Genomic DNA, 24089 nt, shown 5'->3' on the forward strand with positions numbered 1-24089 from the left:
CCTATATACTCTTTGCATGCTTGCTTGAATTATGTGATGATTGCTTGACTTGTCCTAAAATAGCTAAAATCTGCCAAGAACTAAAATTGGGAAAAGGTTAAGTTTTTATTTGGTCGAGTAGTCTAATCACCCCCCTCTAGACATACTTTCGATCCTACAAGTGGTATCAGAGCTTTGGTCTCCATTTGCTTTGATATCCATAGCTTTTGGTGGTCGTAGCCTTGGTTTCACAACCTAGGAGAGTATGGCGTCTAGCGAGGGAAATTATCACCGTAGAGGTCCTTACTTTAATGGTACTAATTTTGCTAGTTGGAAGCATAAAATGAAAATGCATATTCTTGGACATAACCCTGCCGTTTGGGCTATTGTGTGTGTTGGTTTGCAAGGTGACTTCTTTGATGGGAGAGAACCAAATCGTGAAGCTACCGCGGATGAGTTGAAGATGTTGCAATACAATGCTCAAGCTTGTGACATTCTCTTCAACGGATTGTGCCCCGAAGAATTCAACAAAATTAGCCGTCTTGAGAATGCGAAGGAAATTTGGGTCACTTTGATTGATATGCACGAAGGTACCGACTCCGTCAAGGAATCCAAGTTGGATGTGCTTCAAAGCCAACTTGACAAGTTCAAGATGAAGGATGGTGAAGGTGTCGCTGAAATGTACTCTAGGCTTGCTCTCATCACAAATGAGATTGCCGGCTTAGGAAGTGAAGAGATGACCGATAAATTCATCATCAAGAAGATTCTAAGAGCCTTGGATGGAAAATATGATACCGTGTGCACATTGATCCAAATGATGCCCAATTACAAAGATCTCAAGCCAACGGAGATGATTGGAAGAATTGTTGCTCATGAGATGTCACCTAAGGATAAAGAGGAACTTCACAACAAATCAAGTGGTGCGTATAAAGCCTCATGTGAAGCCCCTACATCATCAAGTGAGAAACAAGACTTCAATGAAGAATTGAGCTTAATGGTGAAGAACTTCAACAAGTTCTACAAGAGTAGAAGCAAAGATAGAAGCTTCAAGTCAAGGTCCTACAATGACAAAAGATCTTCTAGTCGAGAGCGAAACTGCTACAATTGTGGAAGACCCGGACACTATTCCAATGAGTGTACGTCTCCCTACAAGAGAAGAGAAGATTCCTCCAAAAAGAAGAAGCAAAGAATCACCACCAAGATAGAGAAGGAGTAGAGATGATCGTTATGAACGAAGATACTCACGGAGAAGCAAGGACTCGGAAAGGAAGGAAAAATCATCAAGGAGCTACACAAGACGAAGACATCAAGCTCATGTTGGTGAATGGGTATCCAGCTCGGACTCCGACAGCCACTCCGAGAGAAGTTATCACTCCGACTACGAAGATACTCAAGATGAAGGCGTTGCCGGTCTAGCACTTGTGTCAACCAACTCCTACGACATATTTGACTCACCAAATGAAGGAATTGGAAGATGCTTCATGGCCAAAGGTCCTAAGGCAACACACCCCAAGTATGTTGATTTCAATAGTGATGAAGATGACTTGTTAGGTGATGATTTTCTTGTTGACAACTCTAGTGATGAATACTATGATGAAAAGTCATTTTATCATGCTAATCAAGATAAAATGAATGACAATGATAAGGAGAAGATTGAGGCTCTAACTAAAGAACTAAACACTCTTAAGTTAGCTCATGAAACTATCTTCGAAGATCATCGAGAACTTTTAAGAGCTCATGAGAAACTACGCTTTGAAAAGCTCAATCTTGAGCAAGAACATGAGTTCTTAAAGGCAATCAATGATGATCTCCGCAAGAGAAGTTCTTACATTGCCAAGCGTTTACTCTTATCCACTTACATGCCTCAAGTCAAATCTAGTAACAAGAACAAGAAAGATTCTTCCTCTAGCAGTAACAATGATCATGCTAAATCCAATATTGTTGCTTCTAGTAGTTCTCTTGATTCCACTAATGATTCTCTTAGACAAGTTACACTTGAGCAAGAAAATAGCTTATTGAAGGGAATTATAGAGAACGGAGTGTACAAAAGGCTTGCCGGGAGTAAGCAATTCGAGGAAATTGTGCGCAAGCAAGGAATGCACCGGAAGAATCAAGGTGTTGGTTTTGAACGAAAGTTCAATGCCAATGGAGTTGAGTGGGAAGAAGATCAATACCCCAAGACAAAGTTTGTCCCTCAACAAGAGAAGTATGATACTTCTTTCAACGGGACACAAGCTCAAGATGATCTTCCACCACAAGACTACAAGCAAAAAGGCAAGGACAAGCTTCAAGAGGAAATTGATGCATTTGAAGAAGCTCCTAAGACCTTAGTCAAGTGGATTCCCAAGACTACTTCAAGTTCCACTTCATCAAGTACGACTACAACTCCAAGGATTCCCATCAAGATGTGGATCCAAAAGAAGAAGAACTAGAGAGTTCTTGAGGGTGACTCCGCCAACATACTTCACTCTTATCATTTTGGCAAGAACAAGTGCAATCAACTTCCACATCTTGCACTAGTTCAAGGAGTCACAAACCCTCTTGTTGGTAAGACAAGGGACAAGGTAACCTAAAAGTTTTCATGGACATCATCTTTTGTGTGCATCACTCTATGTCTATGGATATCCTTGTTTGTTCCTTGTGGGACTAACCCATGTAGGTATTGAAAGTGCAATTCACTCAAATGGATAGCTCCAAGAGATCTACATCAACATTGAGCATCCACATCTTCAATATCTACATGAAGTCATCATCGACAAAACCCAAGGTTAGTTCATCCCTCTTAGGGGGGATATCACATCTAGGGGGAGCTTTACTCTAAGACTTGAGCTAAAGCAACTCTAAAGATGTGAACAAAACAATGCTTTATGTAAAAGTGGTAACCCCACTTGAGCTTAAACGATGAGTATGACCTATGATCAAGTGTTCTCACTTGACTCCTAAGTCAATATACTCATATATAGATGACCTAGTCATCGCAAATTGCTTGATAGATGCTAGAATTGGTTGTGCATGCCTTGTCACATATTTCATTTGCCATCTTATTGTGTGAGCATGCTGGTTGCATATTTTACTCATTCGAGGACATCCACTTGTTGTTTTGATTGTTTAGCTTTATCTTCTTTTGCCAAGTGGATGGACAGATGCCTAAGAACCTCCTCTAGCTATCTATGCTTTTCTCGTCTCAAACTCTATTCATGCTGCATCACAAAATTTGATCAAGTCAGATTTGAACCACTCGGTGTGAGGAGCGCTCGGAGTCCCCGATTCGTCATAGACTTAAACTTCCAAAACCTCTTTATGATTCTCGGTCTGACCGATACCCTACTTTTGATCCTACCGAGATCATTAAGTTGATCTAGGTTTTCGATCTCGGTGCAACCGATTTGAACATTTCAGTCACACCGAGTTTCAGTAACTGCACGCAGTTATGAATCTCGGTGCCACCGAGTTGTTCCACTCGGTCACACCGACAGGGTCGGGCTATATATAGTCACGGGCAAAATTTGGAAATTTCTCCGAACCCCTTCGCCCGCGCGATAGCCTGCTCTGCCCTCGTGGTCTCCGGATCGTCTTCTCGCTGCCAGCCGCCTCCAGTCGCTGGTCTCCGTCGCCATCAACGGGAATTCTACCCGCCGTTGCCGCCGTAGCGAGTCTCCGCCGAACTAGGGTATGGACTCGATCTTTGTGCTATTCCCCAATCTGATTCCTAGCACATTGTGCTCATATTGATTCTAGCCACGTTTGATAAACTTCTATCCAGTCAATGAACTCATAGATTAGGTTCGATTCGAGAATTCTAGGTTTAGGTTTCCGCCGAAACCATCTCGGACCCACCAAGTTGAAAAACTCGGTCCCACCGATTTGGCTTATGCCATTACACAAGTGAGACTCGGTCTGACCGAGAATTACTTATCGGTGTGACCGATTTTGGAACTCTGTGAAACCCTAGCAGTCTCGGTGCCACCGAACTGTGACTCGGTCCTACCGAGTTCACTAGTTTAGGTTCCAAAACTGCTTCGGTATCACCGAGTTTGAAAATCGGTAGATCCGAGATGATTTCAGTGGGAAACTAAAACTATGTTTTTGGATCATTCTTTTGCAAAAATTCTCTGCATTTTGTGATGCTCATCCACTCTATCTCATCTATAACCTATTCACAGGGTCAGCAGTCAGAGTTTGCAGCATGTCTGATCAAAGTGATAGCCAGAACATGTCAGAGCGGCAGGTACACATGAGTGAGGGCACTAGTCCCTCTAGCTCTTCTGATGAAGGCAGCAGTTGCACCCCTAGCAACTTGCCAAAGGATGCCACGAGATAGAGGAAGAAGAGGACTTCTGATTCCGAAGATGAAGACTATATGGCAGAGGAAGAGGCCACTTCCAAGAGAGTTGAGCCAGCTCAAGGCACTAAGCCAGGCCTGAAAATCAAAAGGCCAGCAGGCAGGTAGCCAATGTCAAAGGCCAGAATGTCAACTGAGAAGCCCATAGAGCCAGTTGCAGCTGAGGGCAAGAAAAGAAAGGAAAGGGTGAAGAAGACTGTGGCTAGAGTGCTTGGCAAAGCTTCCATCATGGAAGAGGAAGAAGAAGAAGAGGTAGCTGCACCAGCACCCAAGGCACCCAAGCTAATGGGTGATGCCATAAGAGCAGGGGCTACTGCATCTAAGCCCAAAGCTGCCTCCAAGCCCAAGTCTGCACCCAAGAGGAATACAAGGAGCATTCCTGCAGCTGAGAAGAACAAGGCCCTAGTGCCTGAGACTGTTGCTGAAGAAGAGGAAGAGAATGTTCTGAGAAAGCTCAAGCCCAAGATCCCAGACCACAACGATGCTCATCCTGTGGCTGAGGACATGAAGCTCAGGAGAGATTCAGGGCTGAGGAAGTGGAGAGAAGTAGACCCATATGCTTCGAGGAGAAGGACAGCAGTTGACTACAGGTTTCACACCAAGGAGCAGCAGGATTTCTATGAGACTGTTTTGCTTGATAAGAAGCCAATTGTCTGTGACATGAGATGGGTCGACTGGACCTACATGAGGGAGAAGGAGGAACACTACCCGGGAGTATATGACAGCTTTAGTGCTTGTGGAGTTGCTGACTTTGTTGGGCAGAAGCTCACAAAGTGGAACGAGGAACTGATCATGCAATTCTACTCCACGGCACACTTTTACCCAGATGGGAGGATCACATGGATGTCTGAGGGTACAAGGTACCAATCTACAGTGGCTGAGTGGGCACAGATCATTAATGCCCCAGAGGAGCATGATGATGACTTGGACATATATGCCAAGAAGAAAATGGACCACAATTCCATGTCCAATATGTACAAGGAGATCCCAAATGAAGCACTTCATACTTTCAAGTTTGGCTCAGTGCATTATCTTCTGTCAGGTCTGCCTACGATCAATTGGATACTAAGGCACACCTTACTACCCAAGTCTGGAGATCACAAGATGATCAGAGGCCATGCTATCAACTTGCTACATGTGTTTGATGTGCCTCAGAAGTTCAAGGTGATGAGCCTCATAGTGGAAACTATCAAAAGGACTGCAGCAGATCAGAAGAGGAGTTGCAGATATGCCCCTCAGATCCAGGAGCTCATTAACTCCAAGATGGGCACGGGCATATATTTATTGGACAAGGAACACCTACCCATCCGTCCAGATTTTGAGGATAATCAGGTTGTCATGACTAAGAACGAGCCATCATCTGCCCAAGCATACGCAAAGAAGGAGAAGGCAAGAAAGGAGAAAGCTGCCAGGATGCCAACTCAAGAGGAGGCATCTGAGTACTTCTTGAAGACCAAACAAGAGGAGCTTGGTTACTTGATTGCATCCATGCTGAGGATTGAGCAAAGTCTGGCCACCCTCACTCAGAATCAGCAGAGCCTAGAGAGAATCATGGAACAGAAGTTCTATGACTTGGATGTCAAAGTAACGGAAGTTCAGTCTGCAGTGGAGCAGCTCCAAGAGGACACGCAGGAGAGGAGAGGCAGGACTACCACTCATGCCTTTGCCAGAGTGCCACGAGGCCCGAGGTCATCTGCCGTGCCAGTTGCTGACACCAGAGCCACCACTTCAGCACCAGCTACAGCCTTAGTTCCACCAGCTCCAGCATCTACTTCAGCTCCAACTCCAGCGTCTACTTCAGCATCTACCGAAGCCTTCATCCTTGGAGTGATCCGGACTCCACCACCACCAGAAGGTCAAGCCTGAGCGTCGATCTAGTGCTATGCATTTTCTAGGAACTTTTTATTAACTTGTTGCCAAAGGGGGAGAAGATGTATAGATCATAGGCTTCGAGAGAGAGAGTGTTGCTTTTCTCTCTTGCTTTATTTGGTGGTTTTTCAAACTTGTTTGCTTTTGAGTGCTTGAGATACTACATCATTATTTGTGAGACATTGATGATCATGTGTTTGATCATAAGCTACACTTAATGCTTGCTTAATGCTATTATCCTATCTATCTTGTGTGATCTTTCACTATTCTTGGTGATGAGTGCATGTATTTCATTCTTATCATTTTAAGCGCTCCACCAAGATGTATGTGACATGGAAGAGTAACCCGTGACTCTAACTCTTTGTGCATTTGCAGTCCAAAGCAAATTTTAAATATCCACAAATTTAGGGGGAGCTCTTACTTATCACATACTTCTCAAAGTGACGATATATTTCATGCTTATTATCATTTGTCAAAGCTTTGATCTATATGTTGTCATCAATTACCAAAAAGGGGGAGATTGAAAGTGCAACTATCCCTAGGTGGTTTTGGTAATTCATAACAACATATAGCTCATTGAGCTAATGCTATTCCAATGTGAAAGTGGAACCCTCAAAATGCTAAGGACAAAGGATTGGCTCAAGCTCAAAAGCTCAAGACTCTTCATTTTATATTTTAGTGATCCAAGATCACATTGAGTCTTTAGGAAAAGCCAATACTATCAAGGAGGGATGAGGTGTTGCTTAATGAGCCTCTTGCTTCATGTGCTTAGTGATATGCTCCAAAACCCTCAAATACTTTCCCATATCCACATATGACCTAAACCCTAAGCCAAACTCGGTCCTACCAATTCTTCCTATCCGGCGCCACCGAGTTTCACTTGTCATTAGCCACTGCCAAACCCTAGCAATTCGGTTCTACCGATAAGGATCTCGGTCTCACCGAGATGGGGTTGCAAACTCTCTGTTTCCCTTTCGTAACTTTTTGGTCTCACCGAAAGAGCGAATCGGTCCCACCGAGATTGCAATGTAAACTCAGTGTTTCCCCTTTGTAACTTTTCGGTCTCACCGAGTTCCACTCGGTCTCACTGAAAGAGCAAATCGGTCCCACCGAGTTTGCCTGACCAACTCTCTGGTTAGCTAATTACCAAATTCGGTCTCACCGAGTTTGTGTAATCGGTCTCACCGAGATTACGTTATGCCCAAACCCTTACCATATCGGTCCTACCGAGTTGCATGTCAGTCCCACCGAAAATCTCTAACGGTCACTAGGTTTACATTTTCGGTCCGACCGAGTTTGTTGATTCGGTCCCACCGAGATTGGAAAACTGTGTAACGGTTGGATTTTTTGTGGAGGCTATATATACCCCTCCACCTCCTCTTCATTCATGGAGAGAGCCATCAGAACACATACACCATTCCAACTCATATGTTCTGAGAGAGAACCACCTACTCATGTGTTGAGACCAAGATATTCCATTCCTACCATATGAATCTTGATCTCTAGCCTTCCCAAGTTGCTTTCCACTCAAATCTTCTTTCCACCAAATCCAAATCCTATGAGAGAGAGTTGAGTGTTGGGGAGACTATCATTTGAAGCACAAGAGCAAGGAGTTCATTACCTACAAACCATTTGTTACTTCTTGGAGAGTGGTGTCTCATAGATTGGCTAGGTGTCACTTGGGAGCCTCCGACAAGATTGTGGAGTTGAACCAAGGAGTTTGTAAGGGCAAGGAGATCGCCTACTTCGTGAAGATCTACCGCTAGTGAGGCAAGTCCTGTGTGGGCGATGGCCATGGTGGGATAGACAAGGTTCCTTCTTCGTGGACCCTTTGTGGGTGGTTGCTTCTTCGTGGACCCTTCGTGGGTGGAGCCCTGTGTGGACTCGCGCAACCGTTACCCTTGGGTGGAGCCCTGTGTGGACTCGCGCAACCGTTACCCTTCGTGGGTTGAAGTCTCCATCAACGTGGATGTAGGATAGCACCACCTATCCGAACCACGGGAAAAACATCCGTGTCTCCAATTGCGTTTGAATTCTCCAAACCCTTCCCTTTACATTCTTGCAAGTTGCATGCTTTACTTTCCGCTGTCTATATACTCTTTGCATGCTTGCTTGAATTATGTGATGATTGCTTGACTTGTCCTAAAATAGCTAAAATCTGCCAAGAACTAAAATTGGGAAAAGGTTAAGTTTTTATTTGGTCAAGTAGTCTAATCAGCCCCCTCTAGACATACTTTCGATCCTACAATATTGCCTTGACTTCTCCTGTTTATTGAATGCTCGCATATTCTAGCTTAGTCCAATGCACGTACTCTCTTATTATTATTCACACCATTCGGTCGTGCAAGTGAAAGGAAATTATGATGATATATGATGGACTGACTGAGATGAGAAAAGCTGGTATGAACTCAACCTCTTTTGTTTTTGTAAATATGATGAGTCCCTCGTTCTTGATTCAACTTATTATGAATAAACATGTTTGCAATGACAATTAGAGATCATAGTTGCTTGTGCCATGCTTGATTAGCTATGAGTTATAATGGTTTACCTTGTGTGCCAACATGCTATTGAGATGATTATGATGTGGTATGATGGGGTGGTAGCCTCCTTTGAATGATTTAAGTGACTTGACTTGGCACATGTTCACGCATCTAGTTGAAACAAAATCAACATAGCCTTCACGATATTTATGTTTATGGTGAATTATATCCTACTCATGCTTGCCTCCAATGTTTATTAATTTTAATTCATGTACATGGCTTTGTCACTCTCTAGTTGGTCGCTTCCCAGTCTTTTGCTAGCCTTCACCTGTACTAAGCGGGAATACTGCTTGTGCATCCAATCCCTTAAACCCCAAAGTTATTCCATATGAGTCCACCATACCTTCCTATATGCGGTATCTACCTGCCGTTCCAAGTAAATTTGTATGTGCCAAACTCTAAACCTTCAAATAAACATTCTATTTTGTATGCTCGAATAGCTCATGTATCAACCAAGGATGTCCTTACCTTCCGTGTTAGGCGGGTTATTCTCAAGAGGAGTGGACTCCGCTCCTCACTCACGAGAAAATGGCTGGTCACTTGGATGCCCAGTCCCATGCTTTATGCGAACTAAATCAAAATTAATTGCAAACAAAACTCCCCCTGGGACCTGATGTATGTTGGAGGCACTCGTTGTTTCGAGCAAGCCATGGATTGATGCTTGTTGGCGGAGGGGGAGTATAAACTTTACCATTCTGTTTGGGAACCGCCTATAATGTGTTTAAATGGAAGATATCGCCATCTCTTAGTTGTTACGTTGACAATGAAAGTATACCGCTCAAAATACAATTTATCTCTATTTCAAAACCGAGCTCTGGCACCTCTACAAATCCCTGCTTCCCTCTGCGAAGGGCCTATCCATTTACTTTTATGTTGAGTCATCACCCTCTTATTAAAAAGCACTAGCTGGAGAGCACATCTGTCATTTGCATTCATCACAGTTAATTTATATTGGGTATGACTATGATTGGATCTCTTTTACCATGAATTACAATGTCTAGTCAGTCCTTATCTTTAAACGTGCTCTGCATTTATGTTTTGTGGTCTCAGAAAGGGCTAGCGAGATACCATCTTCTTATATCATATTATGATTGTTTTGAGAAAGTGTTGTCAACCGAGATTTATTATTATGACTTGCTAGTTGACTATGCTATTGATATGAGTAATTATGAGACCTGAGAATTATTGCAAATGTGGTTAGTTATGATCTATGTTGAAACAACAAGAGAAAACAGAGTTTGTAAAAGTTTTTCTTTCTTTCAGTTTGTCAACTGAATTGCTTGAGGACAAGCAAGGTTTTAAGCTTGGGGGAGTTGATACGTCTCTGTCGTATCAACTTTTACAAACACTTTTGCCCTTGTTTTGGACTCTAACTTGTATGATTTGAATGGAACTAACCCGGACTGATGCTGTTTTCAGCAGAATTGCCATGGTGTTGTTTTATATGCAGAAAACAAATATTCTCGGAATGACCTGAAACTCCACGGAACATCTTAGAAAAAATAATAAAAAATCCTCGCCAAAGATGAAGACCAGGGGGCCCACACCCTTCTCATGAGGGTGGGGGCGCGCCCCCCCTAGGGCGCGCCCCCTACCTCGTGGGCCCCCTGGATGCCCTCTAACGCCAACTCCAACTCTATATATTTGCTTTCGAAGAGAAAAAAATAAGGGATAAGAAATCATCGCGTTTTACGATATGGAGCCGCTGCCAAGCCCTAAAACCTCTCAGGAGGGCTGATCTGGAGTCCGTTCGGGGCTCCGGAGAGGGGGATTCGTCGCCGTCGTCGTCATCAACCATCCCCAATAACCAATTTCATGATGCTCACCGCCGTGCGTGAGTAATTCCATCGTAGGCTTGCTGGACGGTGATGGGTTGGATGAGATTTATCATGTAATTGAATTAGTTTTGTTAGGGTTTGATCCCTAGTATCCACTATGTTCTGAGATTTATGTTGCTATGACTTTGCTATGCTTAATGCTTGTCACTAGGGCCCGAGTGCCATGATTTCAGCTCTGAACCTATTATGTTTTCATGAATATATGTGAGTTCTTGATCCGATCTTGCAAGTCTATAGTCACCTACTATGTGTTATGATCTGGCAACCCTGAAGTGACAATAATTGGGACCACTCCCGGTGATGACCATAGTTTGAGGAGTTCATGTATTCACTATGTGCTAATGCTTTGTTCCGGTTCTCTATTAAAAGGAGGCCTTAATATCCCTTAGTTTCTAATAGGACCCTGCTGCCATGAGAGGGTAGGACAAAAGATGTCATGCAAGTTCTTTTCCATAAGCACGCATGACTATATATGGAATACATGCCTACATTATATTGATGAATTGGAGCTAGTTCTATGTCACCCTATGTTATGACTGTTACATGATGAACCGCATCCGGCATAATTATTCATCACTGATCCGGTGCCTACGAGTTTCCCATATACTGGTTTATGCTTATTTATTTTCTGCTGCTACTGTTACAATCACTACAAAATACCAAAAACATTACTTTTGCTGTCTTCACTTTTGTTGCCGCTACCACCACTATCATATTACTTTGCTACTAAACACTTTGCTGCAGATACTAAGTTTCCAGGTGTGGTTGAATGGACAACTCAGCTGCTAATACTTGAGAATATTCTTTGGCTCCCCTTGTGTTGAATCAATAAATTTGGGTTGAATACTCTACCCTCGAAAGTTGTTGCGATCCCCTATACTTGTGGGTTATCAGTACCACAACCACTTGACTCAACTGGGAGTTAATCTTCCTGATGAAAGTGTCATTCACAGAGTTCTCCAATCACTGCCACCAAGCTACAAGAGCTTCGTGATGAACTATAATATGCAAGGGATGAATAAGACGATTCCTGAGCTCTTCGCAATGCTAAAGGCTGCGGAGGTAGAAATCAAAAAGGAGCATCAAGTTTTGATGGTCAACAAGACCACCAGTTTCAAGAAAAAGGGTAAAGGGAAGACGGGGAACTTCAAGAAGAACATCAAGCCAGTAGCTGCTCATGTGACAAAACCCAAGTCTGGACCTAAGCCTGAGAGTGAGTGCTTCTTTCATTTTGACACGATGGAACTTCAAGAAGAACTTCAAGAAGGCTTTTGACACGATGGTCTTGTTGACCATCAAAACTTCAAGAATACTATCCAGTCATACAATATGCCGATGATACACTAATCATTCTTCCAGCAAGTCAACAAGAGCTGCAGACAATTAAAGGCATTCTAGATTCTTATGCCCGGGCAACTGGTCTTAAAATTAATTATGCTAAGTCTCAATTAATGCCAATCAATGTAAATGCTCAAAAAACTCTGGATCTGGCAATGCTCTTGGATGTCAAGTTGGGGCGATGCCGTTCACCTACCTAGGTTTGCCTCTGGGCACAACAAGACCCACTGTTAGAGAGTTAATGCCTTTGGTCGACAGAATTGAGAGAAGGTTGACTGGAACAGCTATTTGGTTATCCTATGAGGAGAGAGTACAATTGATTAATTCCGTGCTTTTGTCGCTATTGTCCTTTGCTATGTGTGTTCTCAAACTACCACTCAAGTTGATTGAAATCTTCGACAGATCAAGGAGACACTGTCTATGGAGAAAAGAAGTGGATAGGGAGACACTGTGAAATTTTTTTGATTTTTTTTCGATTTTTATTTTTTATGAATTATTTGATGATTTAGTCTCTAATCACCTCTCTTAACTGCTCAAGTGTGGATCACTCATTCCAAATCGCCTGACTTAACGGCCGGTCACCCATCCTCTCACTCCCCCAGCGTGAGCACGCTTAACTTCGGAGTTCTATTCCCCCTACATTCCAAGTCTACACTTGTTGTTTTCCTGACAAATGTAAGTTGTCAATCCTATTAACCCTCAGCAGTTTAGCTTGAGCATTAGGTCACACGTTTCACCGTTTGAGTTTGAAACTATTATTCTAAAAAACAGTAATTATTTAGTGACACTAATATTTCTTGAATAAGTTTGACCATAGTTTGACCAGATTTGATCAAAATTTAAAAAATTGAAATAATTATTTAGTAACACTAATATTCTTGAATAATTATGTAGTAACATTAATACTTCTTGAATAAGTAGTTTGACCAGATTTAACCAATTTTTTTAAAAAAAACTGAAATTTGACCATATCTTTTTTTCGTTTGGAATTTGAGGATTCTAAAAAATTGCAAACAGGCCGTAGGCAGTCTCCATCGGATGCGGATTTTCGTGCTGAATTTTTTGATATATTATACGTTTTTTTCCGACATCGTATGCAAAAGTTATAGCCATTTTATATTTTCCCTACACTTTTTGCAAAACATGTCCAAATTTAAGTTTTTAAATTTTCCTAACTAGTAGATGTAGTAATACAACTACCTCTCGAAGGATTTTATTTTTTGAAGTTTTTATCATTTTCTTTTGATTTTTGCAGAACTGAAATGGTGACACACCGGGGGGGGGTAGAGTTTGAAAATTGCCCTATAGTGCCGGTTTGTGTCACAAACCAGTACTATAGCTCAGACCCCTTTAGTACCGGTTCGTGGCACAAACCGGTACTAAAGGTTAGCCCTTTACTACCAGTTTGTGACACGAACCGGTACTAAAGGTGATCGTGGGGCCCTGGCCTGACGCCATCCTGCCATCACCCCTTTAGTACCGGTTCGTGGCACGAACCGGTACAAAAGGTTCAACACGAACCGGCATTAATGCATAGCCGTTCGAACCGGCACTAATGGTACCATTAGTACCGGGCTAAAATCAAACCGGCACTAATGTGTCTCACATTAGGTCCCTTTTCTACTAGTGACTTTGTGTGCTACCAAACGTCACAACGTAACTGGGTGATTATAAAGATTCTCTACAGGTGTCTCCAATGGTGTTTATTGAGTTGGCATGGATCAAGATTAGGATTTGTCACTCCGATTGTCGAAGAGGTATATCTAGGCCCTCTCGGTAATGTACATCACAATAAGCCTTGCATGCAATGTAGCTAATGAGTTAGGATGTAGCATTACAGAACGAGTAAAGAGACTTGCCGGTAATGAGATTGAACTAGGTATTAAGATAGCGACAATCGAATCTCTGGCAAGTAAAGTACCGATGAAAAAGGGAACAACATATGTTGTAATGCGGTTTGACCGATAAAGATCTTCGTAGAATATGTAGGAACCAATATGAGCATCCAGGTTCCGCTATTTGTTATTGACCGGAGATGAGTCTCGGTCATGTCTACATAGTTCTCGAACCCGTAGGGTCCGCACGCTTAACGTTTGGTGACGATCGGTATTATGAGTTTATCTGTTTTGATGTACCGAATGTAGTTCGGAGTCCCGGATATGATCACGGACATGACGAGGAGTCCCGAAATGGACGAGACATAAACATCGATATATTAGACGGCTATATTCGGACACCCGAAGTGTTCCGGGTGATTTCTGAGAAAACCGGAGTGCCGAAGGGGTTACCGGAACCCCCTGGGGAATTATTGGGCCTTAGTGGGCCTTAGGGGAGAGAGAGGGTAGCAGTCCAGGAGGTGGCACCCCCCCCAAGGGGAGTATGAATAGGACTAGGGGAGGGGGCGAGGCCCCTCTTTCCCTCTCCCTCTCCCTCTCCCTCTATTTCCTTCCCCCTTCATCCTTCCTAGTAGGACTAGGAAAGGATGAATCCTACTCCTACTAGGAGGAGGATTCCTCCTCTCGTTGGGCACCACTAGGGCCGGCCGGCCTCCGCCCTTGCTCCTTTATATACAGGGGCTGGGGGGCACCCTAGAACACACAAGATGATTTTTCCAAGCCGTGTGCGGTGCCCCCCTCCACCATAATCCACCTCGGTCATATCGTAGCGGTGCTTAGGCGAAGCCCTGTTCCGGTAGCAACATCATCACCGTCATCACACCGTCGTGCTGAAGAAGCTCTTCGTCGAAGCTCTACTGGATCGTGAGTTCCCGGGACGTCACCGTGCCGAATGTATGTGTGCAGATCACGGAGGTGCGTACCTTCGGTGCTGCGATCGGTCGATCCTGAAGACGTACAACTACATCAACCGTGTTGTCATAACGCTTCCGCTTACGGTCTACGAGGGTACATAGACGATACTCTCCCCTCTCGTTGCTATGCATCACCATGATCTTGCGTGTGCGTAGGATTGTTTTTGAAATTACTGCGTTCCCCAACACTATCATCTGATCTATTTAATGGCTTGGCTGGTCATTTTTTAATCGGGGTGGTGTGTTTCTGTTGATTGATCATGATCACTGATTACTATGTCACATGTTTATAGATGTTTGATGGCCACCATGGATCTGGAGCAGACAGATACGCAAAGAACAATCTGCTGAATAATGTCCTGCATGCTACCACAGATGAGTGGCTTGCAGTGCTTCCACGTTCACTCGTTGCAGCATTTGTCAAGACATATTAGGATTTGCAAGCCGCAGGTAAATCGGTCATATCCTTGTTTACCTTGTTGACTTCAAGTTTCCAGTTCCTTAAGGAAATAGGAATACACTATAGTTTTTCATATGACTGTTTGTTAGTGCACATGTTGTTACTGTTTATTTAGGCCATCTTGTGAACTTGGAAATGTTCCTGATCCTTATGGGAATCAAACTATTCCTGTCATCCTGTGGAATTCATGTATTCCAAGCAGGTACTTAGCACTTTGTTTATTGTCAAGGACGAAGTAAAGCTGTATGAACCATTCATAGTCATTCTAGTTGGTTGATTAGATATTACACCATCAGATATGTTCTTCAGCTAATTGTAGTGCTAGGCCGCCTGGTTTAGACAATCGTGCTTTTGTTTAATTTCTCTTTCTTAACACCTCAAGTGATGCCTCTCTTTTATCTTTGGAAATAGTCTTTTTGTTGTTTCAGCTGAAAGTTTTGGCACAACTGCGACATTTGTGATAATAGACGAGTGGGTTGTAACAGTACCATCGGTTGGTGATTCGCGCTCCATACTAGAGTCAGCTGATGGTTCCCTATACCATTTGTCAGCTGATCATCGCTTTGAATCCAGCCGAGATGAGTAAGTCCTACCTTTGACGTAATTGGTTGAGAATTGTGCAGTTTATGACCTGTTCATTTTACATGGTGGAACGTGTAACTGCATGGGGAAGCAAGGTTGGACAACTGAATGTTGTTGGTGGTCCAGAGATTCGTCTCTTTTACCTTTATAATCCGTTGTGCTCTTGAGTTGGGATGTGCGTTGTGGATGCATGGTGTTACATGTTATCAATCTGATAGTTCTCATTTTCTGCAGTAATCTGCTAACCATCTGTTTCTTAATTCTCAAATATGTTTTGTCGTACGTGCACCTAACATCACTATTAAATTAAGTGCCTACCAAACAATGTCTTAGCTTATGATATGGTGGACTAAATTTCTTGTGCTGCTGGTTTTTTCAGTCATAAGGTCATTCCTATTTTTGGCTGCGCCCTGCAGATTTTGTTTAACAACTCCTGTTGTTGTTCCCTCTCTGTATTTTGCGTGGGGATTGATGAATATTGAATAATTTGATCTGCGTGTAAAACTCTACCGTGTTCGTATAACAAATTTGTTTAATTTAGAGAATGTTCATGTTACATCCATTATATCATCAATGTCTAACTCAATTCTTATATTTTTTATCTACTCTTTTATTGGATAACCTGATCACTATTTATTTTGCTTACTATAATCATTTCCGTTATTGAAATTTATCATGTACCTTTTCAGGTTGGTCCTTTAAGATGCTGGCCAGGTGGTTTGTGCCTATCTAGATCAATCGGGGATATGGATGTTGGTGAATGCATCATCCATGTTCCTCATGTGAAGCAAGTGAAGGTTTGCTCATATAAAAACCCTTCTGCACCGCATATCTCTTTTTATTTTCACAAATGTTTTTGTTTGGGTGCCTATTTATCATAGATTTCCTTTTAGATGACGTATTCTATAATATTCCACAACATCTATAGTTTATGGTGTGATTTGCTTCTACATCTCACCACTCAAGAGCATAGTTCGCTTTGACACTATTTTGATTTTCTATTGCATTTTTGTTGCAGCTATCCAATGTTGGAGGCAGAATTATCATTACAAGCGATGGTGTATGGGATGATTTGACTTTTGAAATGGCTCTTGAATGTTCTCGTGGATACCCTACTAATTTTCAATCATTTCCATTGGTTAATAGACTCAAACTTCTGGCCCCTCATTTCGTGTTATATTTTCTTATTTGAAGTAAGCAATCCTACCTCGGGGACTAAGAGATGATACTACCTGCATTGTGGTGGACATACTACCTCCAGAAACACTAGATCCTAGTCCTCCAACAAAGTGGCAGGGGAAAACCATACTCAATGATATGTTCCGTGTTGATCTGAAAAATAAAATGTTCTGCCGAAAAAATTCAGATGCATCTTTTAAACTAGATAGAGAATATGCTGAGCCGGATGTGGCGGAAGAAATATTTGAGGACAGGTCTGCCATGCTTTCAAGAAGATATATTTTTTTAACCAACATTGTACGCCTTTTTCACTTGGGGTGCTAGATAGGAGCTCGATAACAGTTCTAAGAGAGAAGGACATAAATATTCCATTGCACATCATTAGGATTGTTCATTGTGTTGCCAGACTTGTACATTAGTATATACACCAACTTTAAATTAACCGAATGCTTAGTTAAATCATATTTTAATTAGTTGTCATTTTTGTCAGGTGATTCTGACGGCCTGAGTTTTCTCGATTTGATAGCGTTAAAAGCATCAATATAGCACTGCAGATCTGTAACATACTAGATGCCACTGAAAGAAACATCCGTTCTACGTAGGCTTATTAGTCTTGGATTTGTAGCTTATCCAGTTGCCTATATCTTGTATTTGATTGTCTCATATGGGCAAGAAGTTGATATTGCTGTCTGCTGATAGTAGGAACTGAATTATTGGAAGCAGTAGATGAGTTGGTACTGCTGATTGATGGTGTCAGCCATGCAGCCCATTTATGTTCCATTGCATATTTTCGTTTTAATGCTCAATTTGTCTGTTGTTTCCTTTTCCAATCTCCACTACATTGGACCCTCTTATTTTCTCTGGTCATCTACATATTGATGTCCTCGATCAAGCCACACTGACATGGTTAATGTGTATGAGGCAATAGGATAGTATCAATCACTCGTGCTAGGTTAGCAGTGAAGCTAAAAGTGTTCAATAGATGACTAAAATTCAGAGTGCATATATTAGATGGGATGGTTACTTGTTTAGTTATGCAGCTGGCAGTTTCAGACTGACTTCAATGCAGTGCAGCTCTTCAGCTCTGAGATAAATATGAATGCACTAGCAACTACATTTGATAGTTAAATTCTTATTGGGGTTATAGAAGTTAGCATTTTCCTTGCTCTAGTTTACGAGATGATTCTAAGCATTTCACCAAACTGATAATCCATGCCCTCTTTATCATACTAACCTGTCTCACGAAGTTCCATTAAGTTTTGTCTCATTGAAGTTTTCAAGTTTCGGGTGAGATATCGATATGAGGAGAATAAGGACTGATAATAACCTAATATTGGGCATGCCCAAGGCACTCCAAGGTAATATTCAAGGAAGATCCAAGCAACTAAGCTTGGGGATGCCCCGGAAGGCATCCCCTCTTTCGTCTACAACATTATCGATAACCTCACTTGGAGCTATATTTCCATTTGTCACATGATATGAGTTTTGCTTGGAGCGTCATTTTCTCTTGTTTTGATTTGCTTGATGTTATTTAGAATAATGTTTTGCATATTTATTTTCATTAAAAATGTCAAGTGTAGCCTTTACCATGCTTATTTTGCAAGTATATGAGTTGTTGTTTAAAAAACAGAAAGTTTGTCGCTCTTGCGAAAATTCCCTAGAAACGTAATAATGTGATAAAATGCTGAAACTTTTTTCAAAATAAGCTCTGATAAATTTTCTACGGTGTGGTAAATTTTGATAATTTTTCGAGTTGAATAAGTATTGATACTCTTGCATTCTTTACAGACTGTACCGTTTTGCCAGATTGCTGTTATGTTTGCATAAGTTTGCTTGTTTAATGATTCTATTTGAGGATAGGAGTATTAAATATGCAAAGGAATTTAGTATGAAATGTTGAATGATAATTTTAGTCATTTGCTATAGTAGAGAATGATAAGGTTTTTGTATTGGTTTATACTAACTTATCTCACGAGTTCTTGTTTAGTTTTGTGTTTATGAAGTTTTTAAGATTTATGGAAACCGTGATATAAAAGGAGTTAAGGAGACACAAAAGCTCAATCTTGGGGATGACCAAGGAATCCCAAGATAATATTTCAAGAATTCTCAAGCATCTAAGCTTTGGGATGCACCGGTAGGCATCCCACGTTTCTTCATCAACAATTATCAGTTAGTATTGGTTGAACCTAAGTTTTTGCTTCTTCACATGAGTTGTGATATTCTTGGAATATTATTTTGTTTAGTTTTGCCTGATGTTTTAATAAAATACCTAGATATGAAAGTTTTTAAATAATAGAGATGTTGGGGAACGCAGTAATTTCAAAAAACTTCCTACGCACACGCAAGATCATGGTGATGCATAGCAACGAGAGGGGAGAGTATCGTGTTGGCTTTCGTAGTAATTTCAAAAAAATTCCTACGCACACGTAAGATCATGTGATGTATCACAACGAGAGGGGAGAGTGTTGTCTACGTACCCACGCAGACCGACTGCGGAAGCGCTGACACAACGTAGAGGAAGTAGTCGTACGTCTTCACGATCCAACCGATCAAGCACCGAAACTACGGCACATCCGAGTTCGAGCACAAGTTCAGCTCGATGACGATCCCCGGACTCCGATCCAGCAAAGCGTCGGGGAAGAGTTCCGTCAGCACGACGGCGTGGTGACGATCTTGATGCACTACAGCAGCAGGGCTTCATCCCTTGCATATTATAATCACCCAGTTACGTTGTGACGTTTGGTAGCACCCAAAGTGTTCCTCCGGCAAACGGGAGTTGCATAATCTCATAGTTATAGGAACATGTATAAGTCATGAAGAAAGCAATAGCAACATACTAAACGATCGGGTGCTAAGCTAATGGAATGGGTCATGTCAATCAGATCATTCAACTAATGATGTGACCTTGTTAATCAAATAACAACTCATTGTTCATGGTTAGGAAACATAACCATCTTTGATTAACGATCTAGTCAAGTCGAGGCATACTAGTGACACTTTGTTTGTCTATGTATTCACACATGTATTATGTTTCCGGTCAATACAATTCTAGCATGAATAATAAACATTTATCATGATTATAAGGAAATAAATAATAACTTTATTATTGCCTCTAGGGCATATTTCCTTCAGTCTCCCACTTGCACTAGAGTCAATAATCTAGATTACACCGTAATGATTCTAACACCCATGGAGCCTTGGTGCTGATCATGTTTTGCTCGTGGAAGAGGCTTAGTCAGTGGGTCTGCAACATTCAGATCCGTATGTATCTTGCAAATCTCTATGTCTCCCACCTGGACTAAATCCCGGATGGAATTGAAGCGTCTCTTGATGTGCTTGGTTCTCTTGTGAGATCTGGATTCCTTTGCCAAGGCAATTGCACCAGTATTGTCACAAAAGATTTTCATTGGACCCGATGCACTAGGTATGACACCTAGATCGGATATGAACTCCTTCATCCAGACTCCTTCGTTTGCTGCTTCCGAAGCAGCTATATACTCCGCTTCAGATGTAGATCCCACTACGACGCTTTGTTTAGAACTGCACCAACTGACAGCTCCACTATTTAATGTAAACACTTATCCGGTTTGCGATTTAGAATCGTCCGGATCAGTGTCAAAGCTTGCATCAATGTCACCTTTTACGACGAGCTCTTTGTCACCTCCATATACGAGAAGCATATCTTTAGTCCTTTTCAGGTATTTCAGGATGTTCTTGACCGCTGTCCAGTGATCCACTCCTGGATTACTTTGGTACCTCCCTGCTAGACTTATAGCAAGGCACACATCAGGTCTGGTACACAGCATTGCATACATGATAGATCCTTTTGCTGATGCATAGGGAACATCTTTCATATTCTCTCTATCTTCTGAAGTGGTCGGGCATTGAGTCTTACTCAATTTCACACCTTGTAACACAGGCAAGAATCCTTTCTTTGCTTGATCCATTTTGAACTTCTTCAAAATTTTGTCAAGGTATGTTGTTTGTGAAAGTCCAATTAAGCATTTTGATCTATCTCTATAGATCTTTATGCCTAATATGTAAGCAGCTTCACCGAGGTCTTTCATTAAAAACTCTTATTCAAGTATCCCTTTATGCTATCCAGAAATTCTACATCATTTCCAATCAGTAATATGTCATCCACATATAATATCGAAAATGCTACAGATCTCCGACTCACTTTCTTGTAAATACAGGCTTCACCGATAGTCTGTATAAAACCAAATGCTTTGATCACACTATCAAAGCGTTTATTCCAACTCCGAGAGGCTTGCACCAGTCCATAAATGGATCACTGGAGCTTGCACACTTTGTTAGCTCCCTTTGGATCGACAAAACCTTCTGGTTGCATCATATACAACTCTTCTTCCAGAAATCCATTCCGGAATGCAGTTTTGACATCCATCTGCCAAATTTCATAATCATAAAATGCGGCAATTGCTAACATGATTCGGACGGACTTAAGCATCGCTACGGGTGAGAAGGTTTCATCGTTGTCAATCGCTTGAACTTGCCAAAAACCTTTTGCGACAAGTCGAGCTTTGTAGACAGTAATATTACCGTCTGCGTCAGTCTTCTTCTTGAAGATCCATTTATTCTCAATTGCTTGCCGATCATTGGGCAAGTCAACCAAAGTCCATACTTTGTTCTCATACATGGATCCCATCTCAGATTTCATGGCTTCAAGCCACTTTGCGGAATCTGGGCTCACAATCGCTTCTTCATAGTTCATAGGTTCATCATGATCTAGTAGCATGACTTCCAGAACAGGATTACCGTACCACTCTGGCGCAGATCTCACTCTGGTTGACCTACGAGGTTCAGTAGTATCTTGATCTGAAGTTTCATGATCATTATCATTAGCTTCCTCACTAACTGGTGTAGGTGTCACTGAAACAGTTTTCTGTGATGTACTACTTTCCAATAAGGGAGCAGGTACAGTTACCTCGTCAAGTTCTACTTTCCTCCCACTCACTTCTTTCGAGAGAAACTCCTTCTCTAGAAAGTTTCCGAATTTAGCAACAAAAGTCTTGCCTTCGGATCTGTGATAGAAGGTGTATCCAATAGTTTCCTTTGGATATCCTATGAAGACACATTTCTCCGATTTCGGTTCGAGCTTATCAGGTTGAAGCTTTTTCACATAAGCATCGCAGCCCCAAACTTTCAGAAACGACACCTTTGGTTTCTTGCCAAACCATAGTTCATAAGGCGTCGTCTCAACGGATTTTGATGGTGCCCTATTTAACATGAATGCGGCCATCTCTAGAGCGTATCCCCAAAACGATAGCGGTAAATCAGTAAGAGACATCATAGATCGCACCATATCCAGTAAAGTACGATTACGACGTTCGGACACACCATTACGCTGAGGTGTTCCGGGTGGCGTGAGTTGCAAAACTATTCCGCATTGTTTCAAATGTACACCAAACTCGTAACTCAAATATTCTCCTCCACGATCAGATCGTAGAAACTTTATTTTCTTGTTACAGTGATTTTCAACTTCACTCTAAAATTCTTTGAACTTTTCAAATGTTTCAGACTTATGTTTCATTAAGTAGATATACCCATATCTGCTTAAATCATCTGTGAAGGTGAGAAAATAATGATATCTGCCACGAGCCTCAATATTCATCGGACCACATACATCTGTATGTATGAGTTCCAACAAATCTGCTGCTCTCTCCATAGTACCGGAGAACGGCGTTTTGGTCATCTTGCCCATGAGGCACGGTTCGCAAGTACCAAGTGATTCATAATCAAGTGGTTCCAAAAGTCCATCAGAATGGAGTTTCTTCATGCGCTTTACACCGATATGACCTAAACGGCAGTGCCACAAATAAGTTGCACTTTCATTATCAACTCTGCATCTTTTGGCTTCAACATTATGAATATGTGTGTTACTACTATCGAGATCCAACAAGAATAGACCACTCTTCAAGGGTGCATGACCATAAAAGATATTACTCATATAAATAGAACAACCATTATTCTCTGATTTAAATGAATAACCGTCTCGCATCAAACAAGATCCAAATATAATGTTCATGCTTAACGCTGGCACCAAATAACAATTATTTAGGTCTAATACTAATCCCGAAGGTAGATGTAGAGGTAACGTGCCGACTGCGATCACATCGACTTTGGAACCGTTTCCCACGCGCATCGTCGCCTCGTCCTTAACCAATCTTCGCTTGATCCGTAGTCCCTGTTTCGAGTTGCAAATATTAGCAACAGAACCAGTATCAAATACCCAGGTGCTACTGCGAGCATTAGTAAGGTACACATCAATAACATGTATATCACATATACCTTTGTTCACCTTGCCATCCTTCTTATCCGCCAAACACTTGGGGCAGTTCTGCTTCCAATAACCAGTCTGCTTGCAATAGAAGCACTCAGTTTCAGGCTTAGTTCCAGGTTTGGGTTTCTTCTCTTGAGTAGCAACTTGCTTGCCGTTCTTTTTGAAGTTCCCCTTCTTCCTTTTGCCCTTTTTCTTGAAACTAGTGGTCTTGTTGACCATCAACACTTGATGCTCCTTCTTGATTTCTACCTCCGCAGCTTTCAGCATCGCGAAGAGCTCGGGAATAGTCTTGTTCATCCTTTGCATATTATAGTTCATCACGAAGCTCTTGTAGCTTGGTGGCAGTGATTGAAGAATTCTGTCAATGACGCTATCATCTGAAAGATTAACTCCCAATTGAATCAAGTGATTATTATACCCAGACATTTTGAGTATATGCTCACTGACAGAACTGTTCTCCTCCATCTTGCAGCTATAGAACTTATTGGAGACTTCATATCTCTCAATCCGGGCATTTGCTTGAAATATTAACTTCAACTCCTGAAACATCTCATATGCTCCATGACGTTCAAAATGTCATTGAAGTCCCGATTCTAAGCTGTAAAGCATGGCACACTGAACTATCGAGTAGTCATCAGCTTTGCTCTGCCAGACGTTCATAACATCCGGCTTGCTCCTGCAGTAGGCCTGGCACCCAGCGGTGCTTCCAGGACGTAATTCTTCTGTGCAGCAATGAGGATAATCCTCAAGTTACGGACCCAGTCCGTGTAATTGTTACCATCATCTTTCAACTTTGCTTTCTCAAGGAACACATTGAAATTCAACGGAACAACAGCACGAGCCATCTATCTA

General features: G+C 41.9%; 1 pseudogene; it reads left to right on the top strand.

Moving 5' to 3' along the window:
• The window catches only part of LOC123057336 (probable protein phosphatase 2C 69), a 29404-nt pseudogene extending 11960 nt beyond the window's left edge, over positions 1–17444 (top strand).
• Positions 17445–24089: the final 6645 nt, after the last annotated feature.

This window comes from Triticum aestivum, chromosome 3A, assembly GCF_018294505.1.
Source record: "Triticum aestivum cultivar Chinese Spring chromosome 3A, IWGSC CS RefSeq v2.1, whole genome shotgun sequence".
NCBI lineage: Eukaryota > Viridiplantae > Streptophyta > Magnoliopsida > Poales > Poaceae > Triticum > Triticum aestivum.